We start from the raw sequence: 16,096 nt of genomic DNA on the forward strand, positions 1-16,096 counted from the left end.
GAACAACCCTTTAATTATGGAAAACACCAGTTAAAATGTCTTTGCAAAAAGAGGGGAAGAATAATAATGCATATATGTATGAAATGGTACAGTTGCAGTGGACTAGAGACAATTCTTTGCTAAGAGGCTGCAATGGGAACAATATGCAGTCTGGATGCCTTTTTCCTTTTTATTGTTTATTGCTTAAATGAATGATGTTCATAAGGTTTCCCACAGCCCCACAGAGTACTGACTGATATCAGTGCCAGCCACACAGGTCAATAAAGAGAATTTCTCTATTACCACAATGATTCATGAAAGTCATTACTCCCACTTTGACTCGCTTCCCAAAAAAATCTGCATGTAGCAGCACACTTGCCAAATGCTCTGTGTGTGCTCTTGGTGAAACTGGTGCGGGAATGGTTTTGTGAAACAGGACTGGAAATACTGAGAAATGTGGAGGGGACAGAGCACATGCAATCTCTAAGGATGATTTTTGTGCTGCTGGGCTGAGCAGGAGCAGCTGCACAGTGGGGTCTAATGGCTCCCCACTCCGCCACACCTCCTGCCATGAGGAATACAGAGAGATGGGATGAAGGCAAGTGCCACTGAGGAGCTCTCGGCTCTGTCTCCAGCCCTGTTTCAGGATTTCACTAAGAAAAACCATCTCTACACAGCTGGAACCCAGACCCAGCCCACCACACCCAGCATCTCTGTCTGTCTCACACACACTCAGGCTTACTTTCTTTTTTCCTGCTGGCAGGAGACACCTTATCTAGAAGGTTATGCATTACTGTGATACATTTGCTTTTGAAGTACTGAGTGGCTTTTAGAGTCTGGCATTTTGAACTTTCAGGAGGAAGAATGTTACTCTCACAGCAAACTTTGAAGTCTGTTTCCTGAACACATTAACTGTTTACTCTCTTTTTCTCTCTCTTGGCCACTTTAAGCTCCTCTAGAGTAAACACAGTCCTCAGACCTGAAAAATCTTATCATCCAGGTATCAAGTAACATCCCAAACAGAAGAAATTAACCCACCTATTCAAAACACACGCAGTCTGAGAGAGGAATGACACCACATCTGTAACAGGGGCCACAGTCCCCTCTTCACATAATTGTCATTTACATTCTATGGATGTGGCATGTTTTGCCAGTTTTAAATGCACAGCATAAGAAGCAAAAGCTATCACCAAATATTCTTCCTTTTCCAAATCTGCTCAACAGGAGCAGATCTGGATCTCAACTTGTCTTTCAAGGCCAAGCATTTTGGTTCCTAATCATCACCTGTATACTGTGGATTTTTAACAAAAGCTTAGTTGTGTGTTCAAAACCTACAACTGCAAAAAGAAAAAAAAAAAGACCACATCAAAGAAATCTTTGGCTGTACTTGTGTATTTGACCACTTCCAAAAAAACTAGGTCATAATTTCACATTCAGTTACACAATCACTAAATCCAGCAACAACTACAGAAGAACCTGACCCTGTAATTTATTCTATTCCAAACATAAGTTTAGGATAACAAAGATTCAGCCTGATAACTTCCCTCATTTATTGTAATTCTTTGTCATGAAAACAGAAACAAAAACAAGTTCTTTGCTTAGGCTGTGTTGTCAATTTAAATACCTTTGAAAAGACTTTTGTGGTTGAGTGACCTGGGCTGTCTACGTGCTCAAAACAACCAGCCCTCCATTAAAGAACAAAGAAAAGTATGCTTTGCTTTTCATCTGATAAACTTACATCCTGATCTTAATTGGTAAGGCTGTTTTGCAAAATCTGACTTCTTTTGCATTAAAGAAAAAAAATTTCTGACTAGAGTTGGGCTGTTTATTTAAAACCGTCAATTTAGGAGATACTAATGTTAACAAGCATAAACCTGCAAAACTCCACCCAACATAGACAGTGGAGTTTTGTCAGTGAGTCACCCATTCCTCCTCAGCAGAATTAAAATATATATTGATTCTTTGGCTCCTTTGCAGTAAAACACATTCAAAACAAGTGTTAATAAACATTTCTCAGTTTCTGCTTCAACCTGATCGTCTGCTTCTTGATATCCTTCTAAGAAACAGGAGGAGGAAACTTGCCCAACTCACTGAAAACAAATGGCTTTTGCATAACTGTAACTTCAAGAGAAAACCAGTGACAAAATCACCCCACAGAACCTGGGTGATGGTGTAAGCCAGGCAACTCCTTGTGCTGCAGTAAATGTCTGAGCTGAGGAACACAACAAAAGGTGCACCACAAGAGCACAGCAGAGAAGACACAAGCCCACCTTGCTCATACTCATTCCCTTTTTCCCTCTGCCACAAGTGCAGGCAATGAGAATTAATCAAGGAAAAACACATGTACCCAAGATCTCCCTCTGGAGTGCCTTGATCTTAAGAGTACATTCCTTCCACATGTGTATCTTCTCAATCTTACCATATTGTTTTCCCTGTGAAAGCTTATGAGAACATTCTGTGCCTTCTTTTTGCTCCCACCCTTCCCAGGAAAAGAGAGATCCAAGAATCTCAGAGCTTTTGAGCTCATACTTGCCCTCCACATTTGGGCAGGATTCCTACTGCTGATTCAGGAGCTTCAGAAGATGGAAACTAGAATTAAATCTCTTTTCGTATGCTGGACACAAGGGCTTCTTTGCTTTAAGCCAAAGCTAGGGCCACAATGATTATAAGCCAATCACTGTTGTTTCAAAATTTCCTTCACTGGGCTTGAAGAGATTTATTGGTAATATAATTGTTTTTATTCCTGGATTAACAGAAAACCAAACAAGAAATAGTGAGATGGTAACACTGGACCAATTCAGAAATCTGGTGCAAGATGGTGGGTCAGTGCTGCTGAAATATGAAAAAGCAGAAAGAAAACCAGTGGATTTGAACCATCCTGAGGAGAAGGCTGGAAGCAGCTGTAATATGCAGTTTACACAGGAAAGGAGGCCAAGAAGTATCTGTCCAGCTGTCCTCCCAGAACCCTCCCTGCCCCATTCCCTGGCCTAGCTGCTGTGGTTCATCACTGCTCAGAGTCTTCTGACCCAGAGTAGGAGAGCTGAGCACAACGTGAACCGGCCAAACCCAAGTTACCAGGCTCACAAGACTGAAAGAATAAAATTACCTGGTTTGGGTTATACATAAAGTGTGAAAGGAACTGGTTCCATCTGGCCCTGAAAACTACTTTTTTATGAAAGAATATTCTGTACTTTACTATGTTGGCTTAAAACTCCCTAAAGCTCTTAGCCACCTGTATTTGATCACCTGCAGTCTGACTGCGAGCTGGCTGCTCAGCATCGCTCATCCAAACACCCTCCCTGTGCTCAGCCTGCTCTCACACCCACACGCCCCCCATTTCACACCTCCACGGCTGCTCTCTGAGTCACAGGGATCACTTTCGTCCCAAAGTTTAAACATTTGCTTAAAAAATTGAGATGTGAAAAAATGGCAAAAAGAAATAATTAAAAACTGGCTTGAGAATCCAGAATTTTACGCTTGCAAATGCTGCGTTGGCTTGCCTGGTTTTTCTTAAAAAGTCATCCCCTCTGCCCTGAGAATGTGGTTTTCCTAGAAGGAGACTTGGAGGGCTGTTTCCTTTCCCAAAGCCTCGGTGCCACCAGTGCTGGTGGCTGCTGCTCCTTTGCAAGGTGACAGCCCTGTCCCCGTCCTGCCAGACGCCGCCGCGCTCAGCCCGGCTTGGCCTCTGGCCTAGAACCTGCTCTCGGCTTCCTGGCTGCCATTTGGCATGTTTGGTCTATTTCTGTTTTAACTCCTTTTCCTTTCTTAGAACATTTTCCAGGCTGGGAAATTCGATCGGAGGCTGCCCCCGGTGGCTTGGCTGCCAGCAGGGAGCTTTGCCAGCCCGGAGCTGGCAGGGTGAGAATTGGACGCTTCCGCTCGCGGCTCCTCATGGACCTCGCGCCCCAGCTCAGCCTGGGCACTGCTGCAATGGCACTGGGAATATGGGGTGTCTCTGCCTCCCCATTTTTTCCCTGGGAACACCTCCAGGACTCCTGGTTTTTCAGTAATTTCAACTTCCTGAAGGGTGGCTGTGGTGAGCTGGGGGTCGGTCTCTTCCTCCGGGCAACAACAGACAACACAGTCTCAAGTTGTGCCAAGGGAGATACAGGCTAGAATTAAGGAGGAAGTTTTTCACAGAAAGAGTGGTCAAATACTGGAATCATCTAGCCAGTGGGGTGGTGGAGTCACCATCCCTCAATGTGTTTAAAAAAAGACTGGATGTGGCACTTAGTGCCATGATCTAGTTGAGGTGTTAGAACATGGGTTGGACTCGATGATCTTAAAGGTCTCTTCCAACCTAGAAATTCTGTGATTCTGTGATTTGGCTATTCCAGTCACCAACTGAGACGCACAAGGGAAAAGCATGTTAAAGGAAGATGGGACACGTTCTTTTGCTTTCAAGAGGCTGTTGAAGACTCAACACCATTGAATAAATGTCAAAAATGAAAGGTCCCCAATGTGTCACATGCCTCCATTACTTCACCTCCAAGTTGCCACCACTTTGGGGGGTTTTGTTGACACAAAAAGCTTGGACACTCTGTACATGAATGTCTCTCTCTTCCTATGAAAGATCTACACACAAAAGGGAAAAACCTGGAGTGGGATCGAGGCAGTGCCAAAGGACATGGTCCAGAGGGAAGGGAAGCTGGACTGCAGTTTCCATGCTGCCATGTAGGTCACAGAACTGGCACTCAAATATCCTCAGTAATATTTTGTATTACTTAGGATTTTTGAGTGCCATATTCTTCATGCCGTACATCAAGAGTACGGCACTCAAAAATCCTAAGTAATACAAAATATTGGAATTTGTCCCTTTGGCAAGAGAACTTACTGTAAGAACATCAAAATCTTCGATTTAAACTAAGTTTCCATACAATTTTGAATCAAGTTCAAAGCCTTGAACCTTATTGCTACGGCACTCCCCGGCTTACATCCAAGTTATCTAAGAGATTATTGAGTGCACTGGGATGACAAAGAAAATGTTGACATATTTACAGTTAGCTTTCTATAACTTTAAAGTTATGGAATTGATGTCTCGTATCTGCAGACAATGTGCGTGATACAGACACTGAAAAAAAGGTATTTGCTCATTTGCTCCTTAGACCTTTCACTGCAAGCATTCACGATATAAATAAAAGCTACAAATATTATTTCACTCCCAATACAATTATTTACGTTCCCCTACACAGCCTAATAACAAACGTATTTCTTTTCAGCTGAGAGAGATCTCAAGTGGTTTAAGGGCTATGCTGCTTTTATCAGAATGGCAAAATGAGCTGCAGCCGTGTCGTAGGGCAGACCCAGCCAGGATAACCCCATGGGTTATTAGAAGAGTTATAAATACATTTAGACCACACAAAATCCATCTGTGTGTGGATTTCTTTTTTGGAGAAAAAGAGAAGCAGACAGTAAGTTTGAAGGCCCAAGATCAGAACTGAGTTTCTTTGCGGTGACTGAGACAACTCAGGAGAGCGCGTGGTCCATCAGGAGGGTTTGTCCTGGGGGTGCTCCCCTGGCGACAGGGCAGGGCACCGTGTCTGCTTCAGCATGAGACAAATGCATCTTCCCTAACATGTCATTTGCTGGATTTCCTTTGGCAAAACCCTGGAGGGGCACTGCTGGCCCTTCCGCTGCTGTTCCCCGGGAGGGGAGAAAGGTGACATTCCCACTCTCCACAGAGAAAGGTGACATCCCCACCTCCTGCAGGCACAACCTCAGTAAGGTAACTGCTGTGACACAAGGAGCAAATATCACTTTTTCTGCTTAAGTCACGAGCTGCTGCCTATCTCGCTTTAACTGTGTGAAAATTTAAAATAAATTACTGAAAAGCTTTTTACTTTTCTCATAGAAAAAAAAAAAAAAAAAAAGCCAAAATAAAAGCCCCTGAACACCAACAGTGTGACTGCAAGAGTAACCTCCAGCTCAGTGTCAGCTTTAATGGAAGAGAAAACATAAGGAAACGTTTTCATTTTGAAGGTCCCAAGAGACTCTTCCAAACAATACCAAGAAAAAACATTGCAGAAGTGCCAAGAATCAGGGGAGTGCTCCATTTACTTATTTTTATGGTCAGTCACTGATCATGCTGATATTTGTCTTTGGCTCTGAAATCTTAGCTGTGTTAAAATAAAGATAATATACAACTCAGGGTAAATCCAAAAACAAACTGAGACACTCACAGAACTACTGTTTCTATCTCTGAATGCTGATTTGTGGTTGATATTTTGTATTTTTACCTTAGATTTCTAGGACAGTGATATCTTTCTGTACTACATTCCATGCTGTGGATAATTTTCTGTTAGATTTCCTATGCAAGTAGCTAAAACAATTATTCTTTTGCCAGAAGAACAAATCTGAATTTATACATTTAAACTATCAAAACGCTTACCATAAGTTGTAAGACTGTCAGTGGCATACAAAGGCTTTCAATGAAGTATAGGGTGCCACAAAATAGAAAAAATAAAGGCAGGTGGCCAAATAAAAATACTCCCAGCTTTCCACAGGGTCCTTCAGACTATGGCATACCTTCAGACAACAGCCAGCACTGGAATTATCTTTAAGACATCAGCTGTCTCACTTGCTCAAGCTTCCACAAACATTGCAGCTCTGCAGTGCCTGGGAAAGCCACAGGCCCTGGGATGGTGGCCAATGGCCACTGAACTCTGCAGAGCCCACGGGGTGAGCGAGTTACAGAGGCAGAGCCTGTCACAGCAAATGGGCTCTCCCCCTGTACCTGGTCATGCATTACACAAAAATCACCATTTCCACTCTGCTGCTGTCCCTTGGAGCAATGGGGGAGATCCAGCAGTGCTCGGATTAGTTACCACCCACTGAACAAAGCACTCAAGGTGGCACACTGCTCGCTGCTGAACTCAAGAGCTCTATTCTAATTTTACAGTGTTCCTTAGACGAAGCATCTCATGGTATCTCAGTGACTCTGTCTGGGTTTATTCGATGCTGCCAAATTTCCTCCTCCAATGCTGTCTATCTCCTCTCTCGCTGGCCTCAGTATTAATGAGACTGAGCTAACAGATTGTGGCATGTCAACATGCTGAGCTGACATCCTGCTGCCCCCTCCGTGCCTGTCTGACTTTTAAGCTTTTTCTTTCCATTTCCCTTCTGGATTATGTGTAACATGCTCTGTAGTCCAGGAATGCCTCTTGCTTTGGCTGGCTTGCCTCTCTTTTTGGCATGCTCATGGAGCCACAGGGAATCTTGCTGAGGCCGGCTAAGTCACATGTTTGCCCTTTAATGAACATTAAAAAGAAAGCAGAATCTCTGCCATTTTGATGTTTCTATTAATACAGGCCACAAGAAAGCTCAGGTTCCTGCTACGAAGATCACAAAAAAAACAAAGGCTTCTGTAGCAGCTGATGCAGAAGGGCTTGATCATATAGCAAAGAAAAGATCAATTATCAGGCAGTACAAAGCACGTGCTCAGTTTAAATTTGTTCAGCACAGCAATTTGGTAAATTTTGCTGTCGCTTTCTGGCATTTCTGAGCTTCGTCTTGAGTGACCTTTACTCAAGGATTTATTTTCACTCACTGAACTGAAGATGCTCAGCACAATGGAAAGATGTCTTTGGGAAGTCACTTTATGGGATACATCTTGAGATCAGGAGCTGAAACAGTGACGTTCTTGCATAACCCTTTCCTCCCTTCTCTTGGATCCAACAAAGGGGGAGAACACCTGGGGAATTGTAACTTGCTTTTCCACAGATGCCCCACACAGGGACCTCTCCTCTAGAGAACAGCAAGTGCAGGTGTGCAAAGACCAGTGAGAGGCAGGAAGAGGGAAGGACAACATCCCCAGCACCTCAATTTCAAGTTCAGCTACAAACACACCCAGGAAACTCAAACTCCGTCTCTCTAACAGTGATTTGCTGTGTAAAAAGCAACCACCAAACCAAAAATATGACCGTGTTCAGCTGGAGTGACCTTTGCAAGAAATCTAGGGGAAGAGAAAAGAGCAGAATCTTTCCTTCCAAGGGAGGATTGTGAATTGTCTCCCAACTGCACTCCTGAGCGTGAATCAATTTTCTTCCAGTCGATAACTAGCGCAAAGGTTCTAACCTTCATTTGTGCTCCAAATACTCAATCGGGGATGTAGAACACATACCAATTAAGCAATTCAGCTAAAATAAGAAGGCCGTGAACCAACATCGTTGCTGCAGCTGCCCCTGAGGGATCGAGGGTTAGCAGCTTGGGGAAAAGGTAATTTATTGAGCTTAATACTCTGCGAAATGTTCTCATGATAATAAGATTGTAAGATCGTTTTAATATCTGAAGTCATGTTGAAAAGGTCATTTCTCACTTTTTACGCCTACCTAAGTCATGTAAATTAGAGCTACTCAAACAGAGTTGAGGATGTTTGCAGCCTAAGTTTCTCTACGTTTTTGGATGACAGAGAAAAATGTCAGTAATCCCATGTGGTGGACACAACCAGCCAGTGCCCATGAGTTTTAGAATAGCAACAGTAATGGAAGCAGCTACTTTTGCTGTGCATTAGGCCAGCATTTCATCTTTGACCTAGCTATAGCTATACTATTCAGACTTTTGTCCTCCTTTTTTAAAGTTGTGATTTGTTAAAAAGTTATTTCAAACACACTACATGTAATCTGAAAGGGGAGGGGAATACAGCTGATGTCTTTGCCAGAAGTTTTATAACCCAGGGAAATGGGACATTGGCAATTTCACAAAGTACTTGCCTCTTTCCCAACATGCCTTTTTCCACAAGAGAATTAACTTGGAGATTCTTTTTTCTTTCCTTTTTTTAAAATGCTTTCTAGGCAGAAACTTTGCAGACTTTGCCTCCACATCTCCCAGCCAACATTCCTAAATCACAACTTGCAGCTGCCCTTGCTATTGCAGCCTCAGAGCCTCCATTTGGCAGAGCACCAGCATCATGCCAGGATGTGATGTTTCTGAGATGTGCACAATTACCCAACAGGGATGGAGCAGAGATCCCCAAACGCATTTCACTAAGGCCCCTGAATCATATTTGAAACCAAGTCTTCAAAATTTATAACAGCATTAGGCTATCTAGGCCCTTAGTTTCATTTATGTTTTGAAGCTTCAAATCCATCACACAATGGAGCTAAACGAGGGCATTATTCAGAGCAGTAATGCACTTGATCCCATGGAGGCTAAATGATAGAAATCCCATCCTGCTCTCCTCTTTTATTTTCCAGCATCTCCTTTCCTCCTCATCTTTCAGCCCCAACTCTCGTCCTTTACACAGCCACTATAAAAAACAACCCTCCCAGGAAAACCTCCCTTGCCACCCCCCTTCCTAATAATTTTTCCATCTCCTTTCTGCTGAACCACTGCCCCATTTGTGATTCCTCACTGGTCAGGCCACAGGCTTTTCAGAGGAAAAGTCTCCTGTTTTTCTCTGCTTGGCAGTGTGCTCCAGAGGTGCTATGCAAACGATTTATTATAACAGATTATGGCCCAGAGTAATTTAATAGACTGGAAAGCCCAGCTGAGGAGAGCCAGCCATTCAGCATTCACAAAGCGTGCCACGCTTCTATTTTTCAATACATAATACATAAATCTCTCTGCTGCTGTGGCTCTGTTTTCAGATTTCCTGGGTTTAGTATGTGAAAATTTTCCGACTATTTATCAGCTTGATCTTCTCTGTCAGCCTTTATCATCCCTTACAGTCCTCCTGAAAACTCCCTGAAACAGAGAGATCAAGGCAGCTGCCAAACAATGTCACAGCCTTCCAGGGGTGGGGCTCTGCAGAGGGCTCTATCCCTTCATGGCAAAACTGTCACCCTTATTATGATACCAGCAATAATAACAATAACATCTAGCTGAACCGCTCTATCTCAGCAGAAAATCTGGGAGGGAGGAGAAATGTCTGCATGGTTGTCTTTTGGCTTCCTTGGTTAGGTCCAAAGGGTTGGGGGCAAGACACTTGGGAAAAAAGAATCCTCCCCTGACATTTGAGGGATTCACTGAGGACAACTCTTCCATGATAATGCTTCACCCCATTGTGATCTGTTTTGCTATTAATTGGCCACACCTAATAACAAGCCTGCCAGGAATTCACCAATTCCCATGAGAGCACTTGGCTGACAAGAAGTTCATGCCAGCTCCCAGGTAACACCCTCCTCCCCCAGCTCCATCAATGCTCACTTTGCTTTCCAGGCTCAGTTTTGCTAAGGAACACATGGCATGGCATCCAGCTAGAGAGTTTCTCCACTATGAACTGTGCTTTCAAGGAAGGCGATTCACAAGTGAAAGACGGAAAATATAATCCTGAAAAAATGAGAAAATGGGGATCCTGAACAAAAGTGAGAGAAGTTTTCATTTGGCCAATGGATTAAAGCTTAAACCTGAAATCTGCCTTTCACTTGGTTAGATAAATGTGAGAGTGCATTTGCATGCAGGGCAAAAAAACCACAAGGAGCTCCAGTTTAGAAGAGTGTCTTCAATGAGAGGTTCAATTTGGATGCTGACTGCTCCTAACAGACCATCACAGAAAACTCTTGAGCTCTGGTGCTTACAGGGCTCTCTCCTTTCCCCCTCTCCTCAGCAGCTACCGAGCAAGGGAAGTTTCCAAAACACAAGCAGGACTTACGCAACTGTGAAACAATAAATCACGTTTGCCTCGCCTTGGCAGCCTGTCTGCTTTGCAAATTTGCACCCTGCTTGGGACGAGTGTGTCTGTAGGTATTTCATGGGCAGAGCCAAGCAGTGGTTAACGGGAAACCTGCTGTCTCCTCCCTCCAACCCGTGCCAGAGCACTAATAGATGATGAATTGCTGTTTGGGAGAAATATATGTTTTACATATAGCTTAATATACGTTCATAAAGAAAGGCTGAAACCTGTTAATTCCCAGCATTTATGCCTTCAGCCAATTTAAAAAATTCCAGCACAGTTTTGGAGGAGCCAATATTTCCCTGTAGACTGGAAAAATCTCTGCAAAAGGGAAAAATAAACCCTTGAAGTACATGAATAGTACAAATTACAGAATACATTTTCTGCAATTCTCTAAAACTTATCTGGAATGCTACTTAAAAAGAAAAAGGGTGAGGGTATAAGGTTGCGTGGAAAAAAATACACACCTTTCACACATGTTTTTTTAGTCAGCATTTTTGTAGGGAATCTTGCAGCATACATAAAAAAAGTGCAGAGAAAGGCAAGGTATTTCAAATAGTTTCATTCTTTTCATTAAGATCACTCTTTGCTGTTGTTATAAAAAGAATTAGAGCAACGTCTCTTCCTGAGTTTTTATAAGTTTGGTATGGCACAATTTCTCAAGAAGTAAAAACAATAAGTGATGGTCTAGTGGAGTTACTGCAGGCCACACAGAAAAGGAATGTTTATTGCCCAATTAGTGACTCCAAGAAATGCCAGGTCTGTGAGAGACAATGAAGACAGGATTCATCTGGCTAGTGAAACTGCAGGCGCCTGGTTCCTGGTTCTGGCCAGTCCTTCCTTCAGCCCCAGCCCTCCTCATGATCGATAAAAGGACGAGCCCACATCCAGCCGGATTCTGAGCCCTAGAAAACCACAGCCACACCTCCAGCCAAGCCCGTTCATGCTCCAGTGTCTCACAGCACAGCAGCAGCTACGTGGCAAACTTCTGCACGTTACACACAGATGGGTTTTAAATAAAAGCACACACCAAAACAGATCTCCAAGAAAATCTGCTCCCAGGAGGCCATCCAGAGCCAACCTACGATGCTGGAGGGAAGAGACTGGTGCTCTCCTTCACAGACCATTCAGCCCTTTGCTAACTGATGCCTGTGCAGAGCACAGCCAAGAAAGCAACCATAGACAGTGCTGAATCTGGAAAACGTGAAGCATGAAAGAAGTGTTTAACTTCATATATTCAAGCAGATCAAAGATTTATAACTCAAACTTTCTACGCATCAAACTTTGCAGCTGTTCCCTTTATCAGCTCACTAGGAAAAAGTCTCTGTGGATTGGTGCCATTCTTCGTAAAACCTCAATTGCTCTGCAATAAAAGAGGTCTAATTTTTACAGCACAGTTCTGCTTATATTTAGTATCAACATCTGACCACAAGTGCCAAATATAAAAGTTACTGGGACTCACTTTAATTGCGTTTCGTGCTCTCTTTGTGCACCAAATCCTTTCGCCTTAGTCAGTGAATGCTCAGGCAGCTGACATTTGCATCTACCAGTAAATACTTAACTTCCCTTCAATGTGGAAATCCAGCATTAACTTCCATTGCTTTACACTGGAACCAAAATGTTCTTCACATATAAAATTCTACGTGTAATATTACACGACGAGAGCACCATTCCACCTCAGCTGTCCTCCCTTTAAAATTTTCTCTAAAGCAAGAATAAACATATTAAAAAATGCACCAATTCCTTTCTTTCTGGCTCTGCTCCTCTTGAGGAGTTCTCAAGGCCAATTAAGACATCATTAAAGAGGCAGGCCCGGCACTGGAAGGCAGAGCACCATGGAGCACCTACAGCACGACTGCAGCCGCTCGTTAGAGCAGCGGCCTCATCCCAATTAAGGACCTTCACTCTTTGCATGGCAACTGCAATCCCTTTGGCATTCAGGGCTGTGTGACCCTGGCAGGGATGAGGGTGCTGTGATCCTGTTTGGGAGTGCAAATTAAGCTTCCTACAGTTGGGTGCAAACAGGGTTTCCATTAACTTCTTCCTTTCCCAATATTTAGTTTAACTACCTGTGTTAAAGCCAGGGGGACTTTTACTGCTAAGAACATTCATTTGCAGGCCCATCTCTTGCCCAAATACCTAAAGTAGTACAGCAATAGTTTCATGTTAATGCACATCTTGGTTAAATAAACCAGTTTTCCAGGCTGCTGGGTTTTCATTTACATTTCTGGTAGATTAGTCGGAGCTGTGGAACTGAACGCCACTATAGCAGGAAATGGGAAGAGGTAAATCAGTATTTCTTGCATAGCTTCCCACCTAAGAGCCAACTGGCTCCACCAATCCCAGTCCATGAACCTCTCTGCTTCTGGGGCAGTACACAAACCCCCTTGGCCATGGAATACAGGCACCACCCTCAGCTAATGAGATTTACTGGGGGCTCCTTCCCTGGGCTTGGAGCTGGGATGTTTATCCAACCCACCTGAGGTAGTCACCAAGAGGGAAAAAAAAAAAAAAAGGAATGATAATAAAAGGTTGATTAATTATGTGCAATAACTGGGACAGCATATCATGAAAATTCCATTCTTGTTTACTCAGCTAATTCACTTTTTATGAGTGTTTAGGCTTTAAAGCAAAACAAAGCACTAATTACCCAATTAACGAGCAATTAAGTTACTGCAGCCTAATAGCCTGTACAGTGGCTGCCTTTATGAGTCTGATGGTGAGTTAGAGACCCATTAAACAAATTTATACACAGCTGTAGCAAACATTACATTTCCAGAGATGTTACATTACATGCTAATATTTTCACAGCCTTGAAACATCATTCACTGGTTTAGTGAACAGTCTGCCAGTTTACTCAGCCAAGCTCTGACAGAGGGAAGGTCTCTCACCTTGTACCAGCAGCTACAACCCAGGGAAGGATGAGAAGTGGATGTCTGTATTCCAAAGACTTCTTGAAAAATCAGGTGGCTTTTAACCAAGGTGAGTAATATTCACATTTAAATTTTAAATTTTGCCTTAATTTAGGAAGAAATCACAGTTCAGTCATTTCCTACAAATAATTGCACTTATTTCAGGAGTCTAAGCTGCTTTCTGCAGCAGGTGATATTGTACTGGAAGTTTCAGGTTGGCAACTGGGTTGTGAAGACGAGGACATTTTACAGTGTGGAGGGACAAGATATTTCTGTAAACTACTGTAAAACAAATGGGATTGCCTGTGACGAAGCTCTGCAGCCCTGAATGATGGTGCAGTACTGGAAGCAAGCTCTCCCCTCCTGCACACTGAGCAGCCAAAAGCACAGTGCCATGAAAGCTAAGGAAGAGTTTGGTCTTATCTCCAGTGCTCTCTTCCTTTCAATGTCTGCATCAAACCCACCATATCATATCTGTATTTCAGTCTGGTTCAATTTTCACATCAATAACGGGTGTATCTTTTAGTGCAATTTTGATTGCATGGAGAAAAAGCTCTATTTGTAAAGCAACCATTTCACCACAGTTTAAGAAAATATATTTTTTTCTGAGTGAGACTAAGTGAAACTCAAAATAGATCGATCATTTCTTTCTGCCCATATGAGACAGGTTTCCATTTATCTACTAACACACAAAAAACCCTCAGTTCACCTCTTTCACAGGCATAGTAACACTTCAAAGCACAGGCTGCACTATGTAAATAAGGATTGTTTCATAGACCAAGATCATGTAAGCAGTGCAGTATTTCCCTACCAGGCTGCTGCATTTCCCCAGGAGCTCCATGGAAATGCTGTAAGCAGTAAGGATTACTGGGCATAGTGGTGGCCTGACTTTAACCTGGTATTAAAGACAAGCCATTCCTTGGAAGTCCAGGAGCTGGAAGTATATATTTATTCAAACCTTCAAGCTGGTATCATCACAGTCCCACTGAATTCCACCAGCTGCCCAGGTCTGGTTCTTGTATGTTCAGGAATAAATACGAGACACACCTGTGCTAACAAATGCAAAAGCATGAGGACACCTCACCTGTCCTATGGATAAACAGAGTTCTGCTCACATCCTGTCCCCAGACACTTCTAACAAGGCCCCATTGCCTTTGGCCTGTGCCTAGAGTTCCTTCTTGTGTAAATTCTCTGATATCTAATAAGGTGTAAGCTTAAGCTTCCACATTTTCCCTATGGGAATACTGAAGATGTGTTATTTTCTTTTTTTTTTTTTCCCCCCCACAAACACGGTGAGTTTACTGGGTTTGAGATATTTATTGTTCCATCAAATTTGATAGACCAACTCTCTGATGGGATTAAAAATATTATTAGAATGGGGAAGTGCAAACACACACACAAGGACATGTGATTGCACAGATCGTGCTTTCTTAAGAAACAAGGCTAAATCAGAAAAGCAACCATCTCCTTTGGTGGTAGATGGCTGCACAGATAAGTGTATCAAGGTAGGTTTTGTAAGGTATTTAAAACCAGCATGGCATGGAAAAACATCAGAAGCAACGACACAAAGCCCAACAACCCTCTTTTTTGTGATCATAAACAGTGTAGGAAGGTAAATGGTAAGCCAAAATGAAAAATGTGGAATATAAACCTCAGGGCAACAAATAAGAGTCAAAGCAACTACATCTCACCTAAATAGGGACATATTTTAATCATGTCTTTATTAATGCTTTCTTAAAAACTTCATCACCCATCAGCCACTCCAACTGGCAGCCCAGCAGCATCTGGTTTTGATTGAATAGTGTCTCCCAATTTATCTTTAGTCTTTCATTTTTTAATTTTAATTTTTATTAAAGAAAAGGTCTTACCTGGCCTGTTTTGTATTGTTCTCTCTGCTCTCTTTTTTTTAATCTAAAGTAATTTCAAAGAGTGAGCGTCAGATATCAAACCCAATATCCTTTTTCTCATTAGCACTTTTCCCGTGCAGACCTTCAAATGTGGTAATAATTAATGAGTCTGTGTCAGAAAATGAATAAAAGATGGCTCAGATGCTTCACTGTTCAGGGCTGACCTTTAGCTGAGTCTACTGTATTAATATATTCTTGTGTTGTCAGACTCAAAGAGCTAACTGCCTTATGAATTATTTATCAACACAAAAAGTCTTAACCAGAAACAGTGTTAACATTAATTTCTAACCCTCTGTGTCACAGCAAAGCCTGCCTGCACTGCATAATTGAATTTTAGTTTTAGACAAGCAATCAAAGCACAAGTCACTGTTGTTGTAAGTGTGGCTGCCTATGATAGCAAGAGGAACGGCTGCTCTTTTTGCACATCTGGTGCATTACAGGCAGCTCAGGTTTCTGTGAGCAATAAGCCTGACTGCAGACGAACGTGGAATGGGTTTGCAGGGACGAGGAGAGCTGTGGCTCCCTCCTCCCCAGCACACTTCTAGATGCTGAGCTGCTTTTTACCCTGCTATTGCCATTTCTGAGCAGGGCCGGTACGGAGACGGGCGAAGCCTTCTGTGCTTTGAGCACCCTGAGGGGCTGCCTGCCCCACCTGAACCACGGGGAATAGGCTGGGAGGACTCTGCTGG

General features: G+C 42.9%; 1 protein-coding gene across 15 annotated transcripts in view; it reads right to left on the reverse strand.

The window, feature by feature from the left end:
- FBRSL1 (fibrosin like 1) overlaps positions 1 to 16,096 on the reverse strand; it is a 495,930-nt gene that overhangs the window by 200,039 nt on the left and 279,795 nt on the right. The gene's annotated exons all lie outside the window — the stretch shown is intronic.

The sequence above is a fragment of the Melospiza melodia genome, chromosome 20 (assembly GCF_035770615.1).
Source record: "Melospiza melodia melodia isolate bMelMel2 chromosome 20, bMelMel2.pri, whole genome shotgun sequence".
In the NCBI taxonomy this organism is placed as follows: Eukaryota; Metazoa; Chordata; class Aves; order Passeriformes; family Passerellidae; genus Melospiza; species Melospiza melodia.